This window comes from Notamacropus eugenii, chromosome 2 (assembly GCF_028372415.1).
Source record: "Notamacropus eugenii isolate mMacEug1 chromosome 2, mMacEug1.pri_v2, whole genome shotgun sequence".
Classification (NCBI taxonomy): domain Eukaryota; kingdom Metazoa; phylum Chordata; class Mammalia; order Diprotodontia; family Macropodidae; genus Notamacropus; species Notamacropus eugenii.
In genome coordinates, this window is record NC_092873.1 from 108,527,702 (window position 1) to 108,539,953 (window position 12,252).

General features: G+C 37.7%; 1 protein-coding gene across 13 annotated transcripts in view; it reads right to left on the minus strand.

The window, feature by feature from the left end:
• Nucleotides 1-12,252, minus strand: part of SUPT3H (SPT3 homolog, SAGA and STAGA complex component) — a 654,394-nt gene that overhangs the window by 35,236 nt on the left and 606,906 nt on the right. For 7 of the 13 annotated variants that reach the window (XM_072642324.1, XM_072642323.1, XM_072642325.1 and 4 more), the window contains one exon: nucleotides 1-12,252. This exon is cut by the window's right edge and continues 43,526 nt beyond it. The exons of the other annotated variants lie outside the window; for them this stretch is intronic. The gene's annotated coding sequence lies outside the window, so the exon portion shown is untranslated. 13 annotated transcript variants of the gene reach the window in all.

Genomic DNA, 12,252 nt, shown 5'->3' on the forward strand with positions numbered 1-12,252 from the left:
TTGGGAGACATCATGGAGTAGTTGAAAACGAGACATCCTCAGAGTCAGGAAGACCTGGGTTCCAATCTTGCCTTTAACATATTTCAACATATGTAACATGTATATGAAGCAACATCATAATGCAACATATTTAACACTTACATAAGACATCATAACATGACATACATAATGCTTAGACTGTGACCAAGTTACTTAACCTCTGACTAATCCAGGCAGCTCTTTGAGTTGATCTGCACTGGCTGAGGGAGTTTCTTCAATGGTAGCTCTCTTTTCCAGCAGAATCTCACTGAGAGCTTAAATCAAAACAACTAAATAAGTAATAGAACTGTAAGGAATCTTGGAGATTATAGCATCATAGAAGAGCTAGAAAGGACCTTATTAAAAGTTAAAACTTCACCAGGAGTTTGTAAATTTGTGGTTTTGTAAATTATGTTTTGTTTTTTGTAAATTATTGTAAATTATTTTGTAATTAATTTTGTAAATTATTTCATTCCTTTATATTTTTTGCAATTAATATTCCATCTGCACTACTTATGATTCTTTGAATACTTTTATGTTCATCTTAAAAATGCACAGCACAGGAACCATCAAACGAAGAGAGTGTAGCGCAGAAATCAGAGAGCTGGAAAGGACTTAGAGGGCATCCAGTCCTCCCTCTGATTTTACAGAGAAGTAAACTTGAGGTCCAGAGAAGGGAAATGGCTTGAATAAACTGGTACAGGCAGCAATTTGGTATAGCCAAATCTTGAATCCATATCCTTTGACTCCAAAGACAGTTCTACTTCCACCCTGCTGTGTATCCTATCTTCTAATGATCTCAGATTTGGAAAAACTTAGCCTTTAAGGAGCTATATAAAGAGATACCCCAGCAGGAAAAAGACTGTGATTTAATGTATTATTATATATTGAAATTACGACTGTATAGATGGTGAGGTTTATAAGTGCTGATTTTTAAGACATTTTTTAGTAGTTGTTCACATTTCTACAGTGCTTTAAAACTTACATAGTGTTTTCCCTACAAACTCTCAGAAATGCATTTAATAAAATCACTATTTTAACGGATAAGGAAACTGATGCACAAAGAGGTAAGGAACATTCCCAAGGTCACAGAACTAATAAGTGTCAGCTAGGATTTGAACTCAAGGCTCTGGATTCTTAAGACCAGCATGCCCTCACATTACACCATGATACTTCTCAGAATTTCTTTTGGTTTAATTGGACCAATTATTCTGTTTAGTTTACCCCATCAGCTTACAGTCCTTGCTGTGGAACAACTCTGCACAAACAAAAATATTATATAATTAAAAGGGCTGACTAGGAGATTTTGTTTAAATGAATAAATACATTGCTATAAATCAAATTCCTATTCTGCAGAATCTGAAATGAAACAAATACTCATCCTCTGTGATGTTCTCACAAGTGCAAAAAATACTTTGAACCTCAAGAGAGGAAGTGCTATTGTGTGCCTCTGAATAACACTGCATACGTAGTTCCTCATGATCTCATACAGTATCTTGTCTTCTCCTGCCTCTCAGTTTTAGTTGTGGGTTACTTTGCTTCACTCCTCCACTTACTTTGGAGGGACCAGAGGAATGAAAAGTTGTACATCCTAGCTGATCATCTGACCCTGTGCTTGCCACCTCCCACTGCACTAGCCTCCAGCCCAATCCTCTGCCTCTTTGGGAAGTGGAGTGGCATCCTCTACTCAATGATGAACATTGTCACATCAGGTCCTATCTTTCACACCCAGTGATTCTGAATCCCTTTAGATCATCCAAACTGTACTCACTACCCTTACCTCTCAATACCTTATTCTTACCCCCCCCAGAAACATGCCTATATCTCCTCCATCCTGAAAAAAATGCTCACTTGATCCTTTTATCTCTAATTCTATATCTCATTTGCCCTTTGTAGCTAAACTCTTTGATAAAGCCATCTTCTATAGGTGCTTCCACTTTCCTCTTACTCTCTTCTTAAACCCTTACAATCCAGCTTCTGATTTTATCATTCCACCCAAACTGCTTTCTCCAGAGTGATCAATGATCTCTTAATCACCAAATCTAATGGCTTTTCTCAATCCTCATTTGCCTTGACCTCTCTGTGGCCTCTGATCACTCTCTCCTCCATGATACGGCTTCTCTCTAGACTTTCAGGGCACCACTCTCTCCTGATCCTCCTTCTACTTATTTGCTGCCCTCTCTTTCAGATCATGCCCTCTAACTGGAGATGTTCTTTCCAGACCCCCTCTTCTCTTCTCTCTTTGTACTACTTTAGTTAGTGATCTCATCTCGTCTCCACCTCTCTGCTGACTTCCAATCTTGCATCTCCAACTGCTTTTCAGATATCTCAAACTGATGGAACTCAGTATCTTTCTTGCTAAACCCTCCCCTCTTCCTACTGCGCCTATGACTATGAAGGGCATCGCCATCATCAGTCCCTCAGCCTTGCACCCAAAAAGTCCTTCTGGACACCCCCCAACATTCAATCCACTGATAAGGTCCATCATTTCCCCTTTCAGCATCTCTCAAAAATGTCCCCTTCTCTCATCAGATGTTGCCACCTGCACTACTGCGGTAGCCTTTTGCTAGGTCTGCCTGCCTCAAGTCTCTCTCCACTCTAATTCATCTTCCATTCAGCCACCAAAGTGATTTTTGGAAAGTACATGTCTGATCATGTCACTCCCCTACTCAATAAACCCCAATGCCTTCCTATCGCCTCCAGGATCAAATACAAAATGTTCTACTTGGCATTCACAGCCTTGCTCCCCCCAACTTTGCCCACCATGTATTCTTTTGTCCAGTTACACTGGCCTCCTGGTTGTTTTACAAACAAAATACTCTATTGGCTCTGGGCATTTTCTCTGGCAGTCCCCCACACCTGCTATGTTTGCCTATCCTTGACACCACCTGACATCCCTGGCTTCTTTTAAGTCCCAACTAAAATTTGTCCCATCTTCTACAAGAAGCCTTTCCCAACTCCTCTTGACTCAAGTGCCTTTCCTCTGTTATTTATTTCTTATTTATCCTGTATCTAGCTTTTTTGTACATATCCATTAACATGTTGTTTCCTTAAATTACACTGTAACAGTGAGAGGACTGTCTTTTGCCTCTTTTTTTTTTTTTTATCCCCAGCACTTAGCATAGTGTATGACACATTGTAGGAACTTAATACATGTTTAGTGACCAGTCAGCAGCATGGTACAATGGCAAGAGTGCTGGTCTTGGAAGACTGCAGCATCTGGGTTCAAATCCTGTCTCTGGCACTTCTAAACTGAGTGACCTCTTGCAAGTCTTTTAACCTCTTTGAGTCTCAGTTTCCTCATCTGTAAAATGGTGATAATAATATTACCTACGTCACAGGGTTGCTGTGAAAATAAAATCAGAGAATGAACGTAAAGCCCTTCAAAAATGTTGAAGTGTTATATGAATTATTATTACTATAATTTTAATAATTTGTATTTAGCAGTCTGAGGAGCCTGAGATGGGGAAAAAGTAACAGCAATTAGCAAGTACTATTTGATTGTGTTGGTCCTTCATTGCTGAAGAAGACCATGACTTCAGAGAAATGATGACATGACTTGCATTTGACTTTGTTTTGAGTGAGGGTGGGCTGTGCAGGTCACCAGCCTCACTTTTCCAGAACAAAAGAAGTGTAAGCCCCTGAATCACAAGCTGGACCCTCCCTCCACTATCTAAAATTGTACTAATTGAAATATTTGGTTTCCTTATGGAGAGTGATGATTGAATGGACAGGGACCAAAAAATCATAGAATGTCAGAGTTGGAAAAGACCTTGGACCTTATTCAGTCAAACCCTCTCATTTTATGGAGGAAGAATACATGGAATAAGAAGGCTAAGTGATTTGTCCAAGGCTACTTGGCTAGTAAGTAGTTGTTCTGAGACATTAACTTAGGTCTCCAGGCCTATTAGGTTCTTCTCACTCCCCACATTTGTTATACAGGATTATTCCTTGCGTACAATTCCTTATAACTAGATCAGCAAAACTTTCCTGCAATGGATGAATATCTCTGAAACACTATTGTTGTAATGAATTTACTTGTACAAATTAGGAATCACAAAGAAACTAAGTCAGCAATAATAAATTATTCTTCAGTTTTAGCTTATGCAATGATATAAACCCCAAAAAGGAAAAAAAGTTCTGAGTTAAAAATGATTTAAATTTGCCAGCTTCTAGCACTTCTGGAATCTTGCTGGAGTTAATTTGGGTCTGGGCATTTCAAAGTTTGTATGGCTCTAACTTTAATCTGATGAAGTCCCAAAAGTGGACTTCGTAAAAGAGGCAAAAATATTCCATACAATTCAACACAACTGACAGTCTGTTTGTTCTCAAGGGAGCCAGGCCTGAATTAGAATGTTTTATTTGTGTTACTCCAGAAGAGGGTGGTGCTGTGTCTTTTAGCAAAAGCTATTTGTGACAGAAATACCTTATAGGTCAGTCCAAAGCCAGGTAAGGGGGTGTAGACAGGAGGAGTATAGGACTTGTTTTAGAACATTTTTAGGGTTATACTGGTGACTTTTATTTTGAAATCCACAAGTGTGACAACTCTCTAAGCCATGGTAAATTTTTACATGAAAAGCTCCAGTATGATGATTAATAATTTTAAGCTTCACCTCTTTAGAGCAAAGACTTCCATCCTTCCATCTTTTCTTCCTTCCTTCTCTCCTCCCTCCTTTTCTTTTTTCCTACCTGCCTTTTCCCTTTTCTTTCCTCCCTTTTTCTATCCTCTTGCCTTTCGAGATATATTTCTTTATTTCTTCCCTTTCTTTTCTCTGTCCTGAGAGTGTTATACTCTGGCTCCTGAAATACAGAACTCTTGTGTAGTAAGGCTATCTCACTATTCCACTCAAATGTGTTGCTAATGAGGTTAGTACTTAATAGAACCATAGAAGGACCTTGAAAAAAAAAAAGAAAATAGCCTGACAAATGTGTTGATCAAGGAATGCCAACAACCCTCCCAGGGTCCTGACTGAATTTCAAGGATTTAAAAAAAATGCAAAAATGGACTTTTGTGCTTGGTGAAAAATCATAACATTGAAACATAAGTCCATTTATCTTTTAACTATTTTTCCAGTCCTCTTCCAAAATTTTGCTGGTTATTAAAACATGGCTGTGTAAATAGAAATGTTCTGCTTTATAACTTACCCCCTCTTTCTCCTCCTCATGCCTACAATGCAGACATTGTTCATTCTATCACAGGCATTCTCCCAGCAACAGGCCTTGATGTCAGACTGGTTCATGACTTCACAGTGGCACAGTAAGGAAGAACTTCTCAAAAATAACATTAAGAACTGATTTGCTGTAGCTCCCATGGAAGAAATCCAAGATCTTGAAAAATATGATTTCTCTTGTTTTTCAAATAGGGGCAGAGACATCAAGCAATCCCAACAGGTTTTCTCCAAGAGTATACAAATCAGTGGTAAAGTCATAGTTACTATCGCACCTGAAAGAGTCTAAGTCTTCAAATGGAAATATACATCACAGAATTTGAAATCATTTCAGAAAGTAACATCCTCTCCAAACATCTATATGCTTTAACTGTTATACACATGGCAGAGAAAAGGGACATGAGGAAGAAATTCTCCAATTATTAGCCAAGAGCCATTGGAGAAGTCGCCTCATTTTCAAATGCTTTGCTTTTCCTCATTTCCAAAAACTAGGTTGAACTAGATCATCTCTAGGGTTTCTTCCAGCTCTAAAATTCTAGGATTCAGCCCTGTATCTCATTAAAGGTACTAATATATGAGTCATTCTAAGTCAAATCATACAATGTCTGAGTTGACAGGAACCTTAGGGATCTTGAGGAGTCACTATGCTATAATCAATCATTCATTTAATAATCATAATCATGATAATAAATTCATAATTAATCAACAAGCATTTACTGATTATCCACTGTCAGTCAGTACTATGCTAGGCTCTGTGGATATAGTTATGAAAGTGAAACATTTCTTGTCCTTCAAGAGATTATATTGAACATGGTAGGTAGAGAACTACAGAACGGGGGATATGGCATGAAGATTTGGCTTCATATCCCATCTCAAGACACTGGATATGTGACCATGGCAAGTTTTCTCATCTATAAAATGCGGATAATCATGGCACCTGCCCAAACCTTAAAGCACTATAGAAATATCATCTATTATTATTATTACAATATTATTTTTAAGAGGCAGTGTGATGTTGTGGATACAGGGCTTGACACATTCTAGTTGTCTGATGGGAGGCAAGTAATTTTACTTGTCTGCCTTCAGGTTATATTCCAAGATGGTAAATTACAGAGGAGCTTTTCACACTGTGAATTATTCATTAATGAAAACACAAGTCTGCACCCAATCCCCTGTAAGTGTGTATGTATATATGTGTATATATCTACATATATATTTATGTGTATATATATATATATATATATATATTCCATTTGAAAACAGACTACTTCAGATGCTATATACATATATGTATCTATAGCACCTGAAGTAGTCTTAGTCTTCAAATGGAAAGAGATGGCTCAGAACTTGAACTCATTTCAGTAACAGACATCTCCTAACATCTATACTCTTTAACTGTTATACATGAGGCAGAGAAAAGGTACGTGAGAAATACATTCTCCATTTATTAGCTGACAGATATACATACACACATATACACTCATATATGTGAAAAAATATACACACATATACATGCATACACACATACTGTGCATGTATGTGCATCTGTGTTCAATCAGTCCTCTGGCAGGTATCCTATCAGGGAAGTTTCCTTTTAATTGAGAATTAGGTTCCACATCTAGAAAGGGAAGGCAAAAGGTGAAACACTACTTGGCAAGCAAAGTGGGATCTTTTGCTGTTTTTGTTCTAGTATAATCAAATGCCTCAGATTGAATCTTGTCCTTATCAATCAAGAGTACTGTACAGAAACAAGAGTTTCTTTAACTAGAAACAGTATATGTATTAGTATTGTTAATGTGCTGAAAGATCTTCCCTACCCATTAATGGGCCTGCCCATTAAAGGGAGTTTGATTGGGGAAGATTTGTGGGAAGGCCCATACATTTTGTTAATGAGGCTTTGGTTCTTAAGGGTTGGGATGCCCTCTGGTTCTAAAAAAGGTATAAATACTCTGAGGGTGAGGTTTTACTTTGGGGCTTACTGACAGGAAGTGTTTATTTGACCACAGGAACTGCTAAGGAGTCTTCCTCCCTCCTCCTGAACCCACCTTGGAAAACCCAGATGTCTGTAATTCCCTCTCTGGTAACTATGGTCAGACAGTTGAACCTGTCTGATGATGGTCAGGCGGAGGAAGCCATGTCTGCTGATCTTTGATTTCTTTGTATTTTCTTTGAAGTTCAGGGTGCTGACTCCCCCAAACTAGGTGAATGACATATGTGCTTGGTTAAAGGAATGATACATGTGCTTGATTAAAGTGACTGTTAACCCCTCAAAAGTTGTCTTTCCTTTTATGAATGCAGATCTAAGAACCTGTGATAGCAGAAGCCCCTGTGTATGCTGGGGTGCTTACTAATACAAATGATACCAGGTATAGAGAAGGGAAGGTGGCAAGAGGGCTGGATCTGGAGTCAAAGGATTTGAGGTAGACATTCAAGCTCTGCTACTTCTGTATGTCACTGGGCAGGTCACTTTCTCTTTCTGGGTCTTACCTTCCACATTTGCAAAATGAGGGATTGCCTAGATGCTCTCTAAGGTCTCCTCCAACTTGGATCCTACAATCCCTCATTTTGCACATAAGAAAACCAAGTCCCAGAGAAAGGAAGTGATTCACTTGAAGTCTCACTGTGAGTGCGCAGCAAAGCAGGAACTTCAATGCAGTATCTTTCTGCTGCTTTTGAATATTAGAACTGATTACAAAAACACCAAATAAGCGAAGAATACCAAACCTTTTCAAACTACAAAATGTTCCCATTGCTACAGATTTTGTACACAAACATACCATTTACAATGACAAGGAGCTCAGTTAGGAGGTCAACAAGCTCATGTTTTACTAGAGTGTAACAGAAAGGGATTTCACAGAGAATAGCCCTTCAAGGAAAACCCTGTATGTATTCAGTATCCAAGAGATAAAGGTCAATAAGTATCAGCAGGTGTTCTTAATTAGATGATGTGTGAGTGGGCAAAGCAAAAGAGAGGTTGTAGTTAGGTCCCAATATCATGCAGATCCTTAAAAATTCAAGCACACACTCAGAATTGGACTCTACGATGATTCTGGAAGTGGGCATACAATGTGGACAATCAGTTCTAGTTTGAATATCTTTTTTCATGCCTCATTTATTATAGGTGCATAATTAAGAGGTGAAGGTTGCTGATGAAGTTATTCGGAATGTGGTGCAGTGAACAGAACACAGGGTTCTAGAGTCAGGAAAACCTGAATTCAAATCTGGCATCAGGTACTTACTACCTGTGTGACCCTGGGCAAGTCACATAACCCTATTTGCCTCAGTTTCCCCACCTGTAAAATGAGCTGGAGAAGGAAATGGCAAACGATTCTAGTTATCTGTGCCAAGAAAACCCCAAGCAACGGGTCAGACATGACTGAAAAATGACTAAATAGCAACAACAACATGAAATAATACTTTTGCTGGGGCTTCTTGTTCCAGTGGCAGGATGGTATGGAACATTCCACTAAACTTCTTGGGACATGGATGGTGAATGAAAGAAGTGGGGAAGGGTCTGTAAGATCAGGCTTCCAGTCCTGGTACCGAACTGTGTGTTACTGGGAAACTCATCTCCTCTTTATGGGCCTCAGTTTTCCTCATGAGGGATTTAGCCGAGATGATCTCTTACTTCCCTTCTGGCTATAAGAGCTACGTATAAAATAGAGAACAAGTCATAAACATTTCTAATACTAGCATATGAAGCAAATAAATTACTTTAATAATAATTATTTCTTGGTTCAAACCATACCACTATACGTGTGTTTTATTTTAAATAAAAAAATTACAGGAAAACACAAATTACAAAAGAGATCTATCGTGACCTCATTTTATCTAAGCATTTAAATACTTATTTAAATATAAAGAGACATTTGTGGTATAGTTGAAAGGGCTATAGATTAAATGTTACAGGACCATAGGTCCAAGTCCCAGTTCTATTAGTTTCTGAGTAATATTGGTCAAGTTATTCAATATATTTGGGCTTTAGTTTCCTCATCTATGGATTGAAGGAGATGGATCATATGGTTTTAAAGGACCCTTCCAGCTCTCTATCCTATGAACTGGAACAAGTGTTTATTTACATAGTGTCAGCTAGTGCTGGTAGAGTGGCAACTGGGCAGAGACCCTCAAAGCTTCCCCCTAGGAGCAACTGCCTATTGAAGATCAATCAGAAAGGAAGAAAAAAGTCAATGGAAAAAGAATATAGGATTTACACATAGCTTTCTAATAACACATGTCCAGAAAAGTCATCAATTGCCATTGTGTAAGAAGATAAAAGGGAGCAGATAATTTAAAACAGATTCTGTCAGTCAGTCAACAAGCATTTATTAAACACTTACTATGTGCCATGCACTATATTTTTCACTTTAAATTTGGACTATTAAACTCAACTATGATTAGAAAACAAGTATCTGCAGATAATGACAGATTTTTTTTTAATGTGTTGGCTAGTTTGATTGGGTTGGCTCTCCCCTCCCTACCCCCCCTCCACCCCCTTATTACAAAGGATTGCTTCTGTAAGGGGGTGGAGGCCAAACTACTTTAAGAAATTTAGGTAATGTGAACATAAAAGATATCAATAAAATCTTATTTAAAAAGGAAAGTGAAGAAACAGAATCCCAAAGTTTCAAGTCCTTTTAACCCAAGACTACACAGTGTCTTAAGAAATGGCAGAACAAAGATGTTATTTGGAGTCATTAAGCTTATTGCCCTTTATCATTACCATTATCAACCGTCCCCATCTTACTTTCTGCACAAATCATCCTTCCTCCTCTTCTTTACCCCATTCTACAGGTTATATATCCTAAATTCAGGACTCTGAGGAGGACTTGGTCATTTCTTTTTTTTTAAAATTTTCCTCTTTTATTAATTTATTTTAAACTTAAATACTAAAAAAAATACACAATAAGAAAAGGAAAAGGAACATTATAAACTTAAATACTAAAACTTAAAAACAAAATATGAAAAAAAGCATTGTCATGTGCATGGCAGAATGTAAGAGAGGATTCAAAATGTATAACAATAAATTTCTACTTCAAGAAAGCCTATCTAATAAACGTTACACGTTGTGTGCAGAGTTGCCCATCTTTCTTTGCTTCCTTGTAAGTTTCCTTTTGTTCTCTGCTGCACACTTTTTACTTTGTTCCTTTCTTCCTCTTCCTCCCTTCTCCCTACCCTTCCCCAACAAGGCTACAACTGAGCACATGTATGCATGTGTGTGTATGTATGCATGTATAGACATACATATACATATACACACAATACATAAACCTACATAATACACACACAAACACACATACATAGATGTAGGTATCTATACCCATACTCATATATAGCCATATATACATTTATATGCATCTATGTAAGCCCATACTATATACTTGTTTGTCCACTACTTCTCTGAGGGTGGATAAGATCTTCCTTTGAAAGTCCAAGTCTTTCCATATTTTTCTAAGTCCACCAACTCACCATTTTCTACACCATAGCAATATTCCAACCTTATATTTTCTAGTTATTTTAAAGAGTCTAAAGTAACACTCATTATTATGGCTGACAGTGTAGCTTTCCTACTTTTAGGATTTGGTCCTTTCTGAAGAAAACCACTATGCTAGCTTTGTGAGGTGAGGCAGGGGTAGAGGGATTGATTATGTGGAGCTTGGAGCTGACATTTCAGTCCTTAAGCAAAATGAGAGTAAAATTGAGGTTGTATTAATTTATACTTAGCTAAGAAACAGAGGGGCAGACCACAGGAATAGGTTAGGTACTCAAGACACAGTAGTCAAAGAATATAGCAATCTACTGTTTGATAAACCCCAGTTTCTGGGATAAGAACTCACTGTTTGAAATTGCTGGGAAACCTGGATAACAGTGTGGTGGAAACTGTGCATAGACCAATGCCTGATACAGTACACAAGAATAAACTCCAAATGGATACATGATCTAGGTATAAAGATTGATACTATAAATAAATTAGGGGAGCAAAGAATAGTGTATTTGTCAGATTTATGGAGAATGGAGAAATTTCTGACCCAATAAGAGATAGAGAACATTATGAAGTGCAAAATGGATAATTTTGATTACATTCAATTGAAAAGTTTTTGCACAAACAAACCCAATGCAACCAAGATTAAGAGGGAAGCAGAACTGGGAAAGAATTTTTGCAACTAGTGTCTGTGATAAAGGCCTCACTTCTCAAATATATAGAGAGCTGAGTCAAATTTACAAGAATACAAGTCATTTCCCAATTAATAAATGGTCAAAGGCAGTTTTCAGAGGAAGAAATTAAAGCTATCTATAGTCATATGAAAAAATGCTCTAAATCACTATCGACTAGAGAGATGCAAATCAAAACAACTCTGAAATATCACATCATGCCTTAAAGATTGGCTAACATGACAAAACAGGAAGATGATAAATGTTGGAGAAGATGAGGGAGAGTTGGAACACTAATTCATTGTTGGTGGAAGTGTGAGCTGATCCAAACATTCTGGAGAGCAATTTGGAATTATGCCCTATGGGCTACAAAAATGTGTATACCCTCTGACACAGCAATATTGCTTCTGGGACTCTATTCCAAAGAGATCACAGAAATGGGAAAGGGTCCCACATGTACAGAAATATTTATAGCAGCCCTCTTTGTGGTGGCCAAAAACTGGAAACCAAGGGGATGCCCATCAATTGGGAAATAGTTGAACAAATTGTGGTATAAGAATGTAATGGAATACTAAGGTACTATAAGAAATGATGAACAGGAAGACTTCAGAGAGGCCTGGAAAGACTTATATGAACTTATGCTGAGTGAAAGGAGCAGAACCAGGAGAACTCTGAGGAATTTTTCTGGTAGACTTAGTACTTCATTGTAATGAAAGGACTTAAAAAATTCCCAATGGACTCTTGAGGCAAAATGTCTTCCACATCCAGAGAAAGAACTATGGAATTGGAACGTGGAATGAAGCAGACCATTTTCTTTAGTACTGTGTTTTGTTTTGTTTTATGGTTTCTCCCATTCATTTTAATTCTTCTACGCAACTGAATAAGGTGAAAATGTATTTAATAGGAATGTATATGC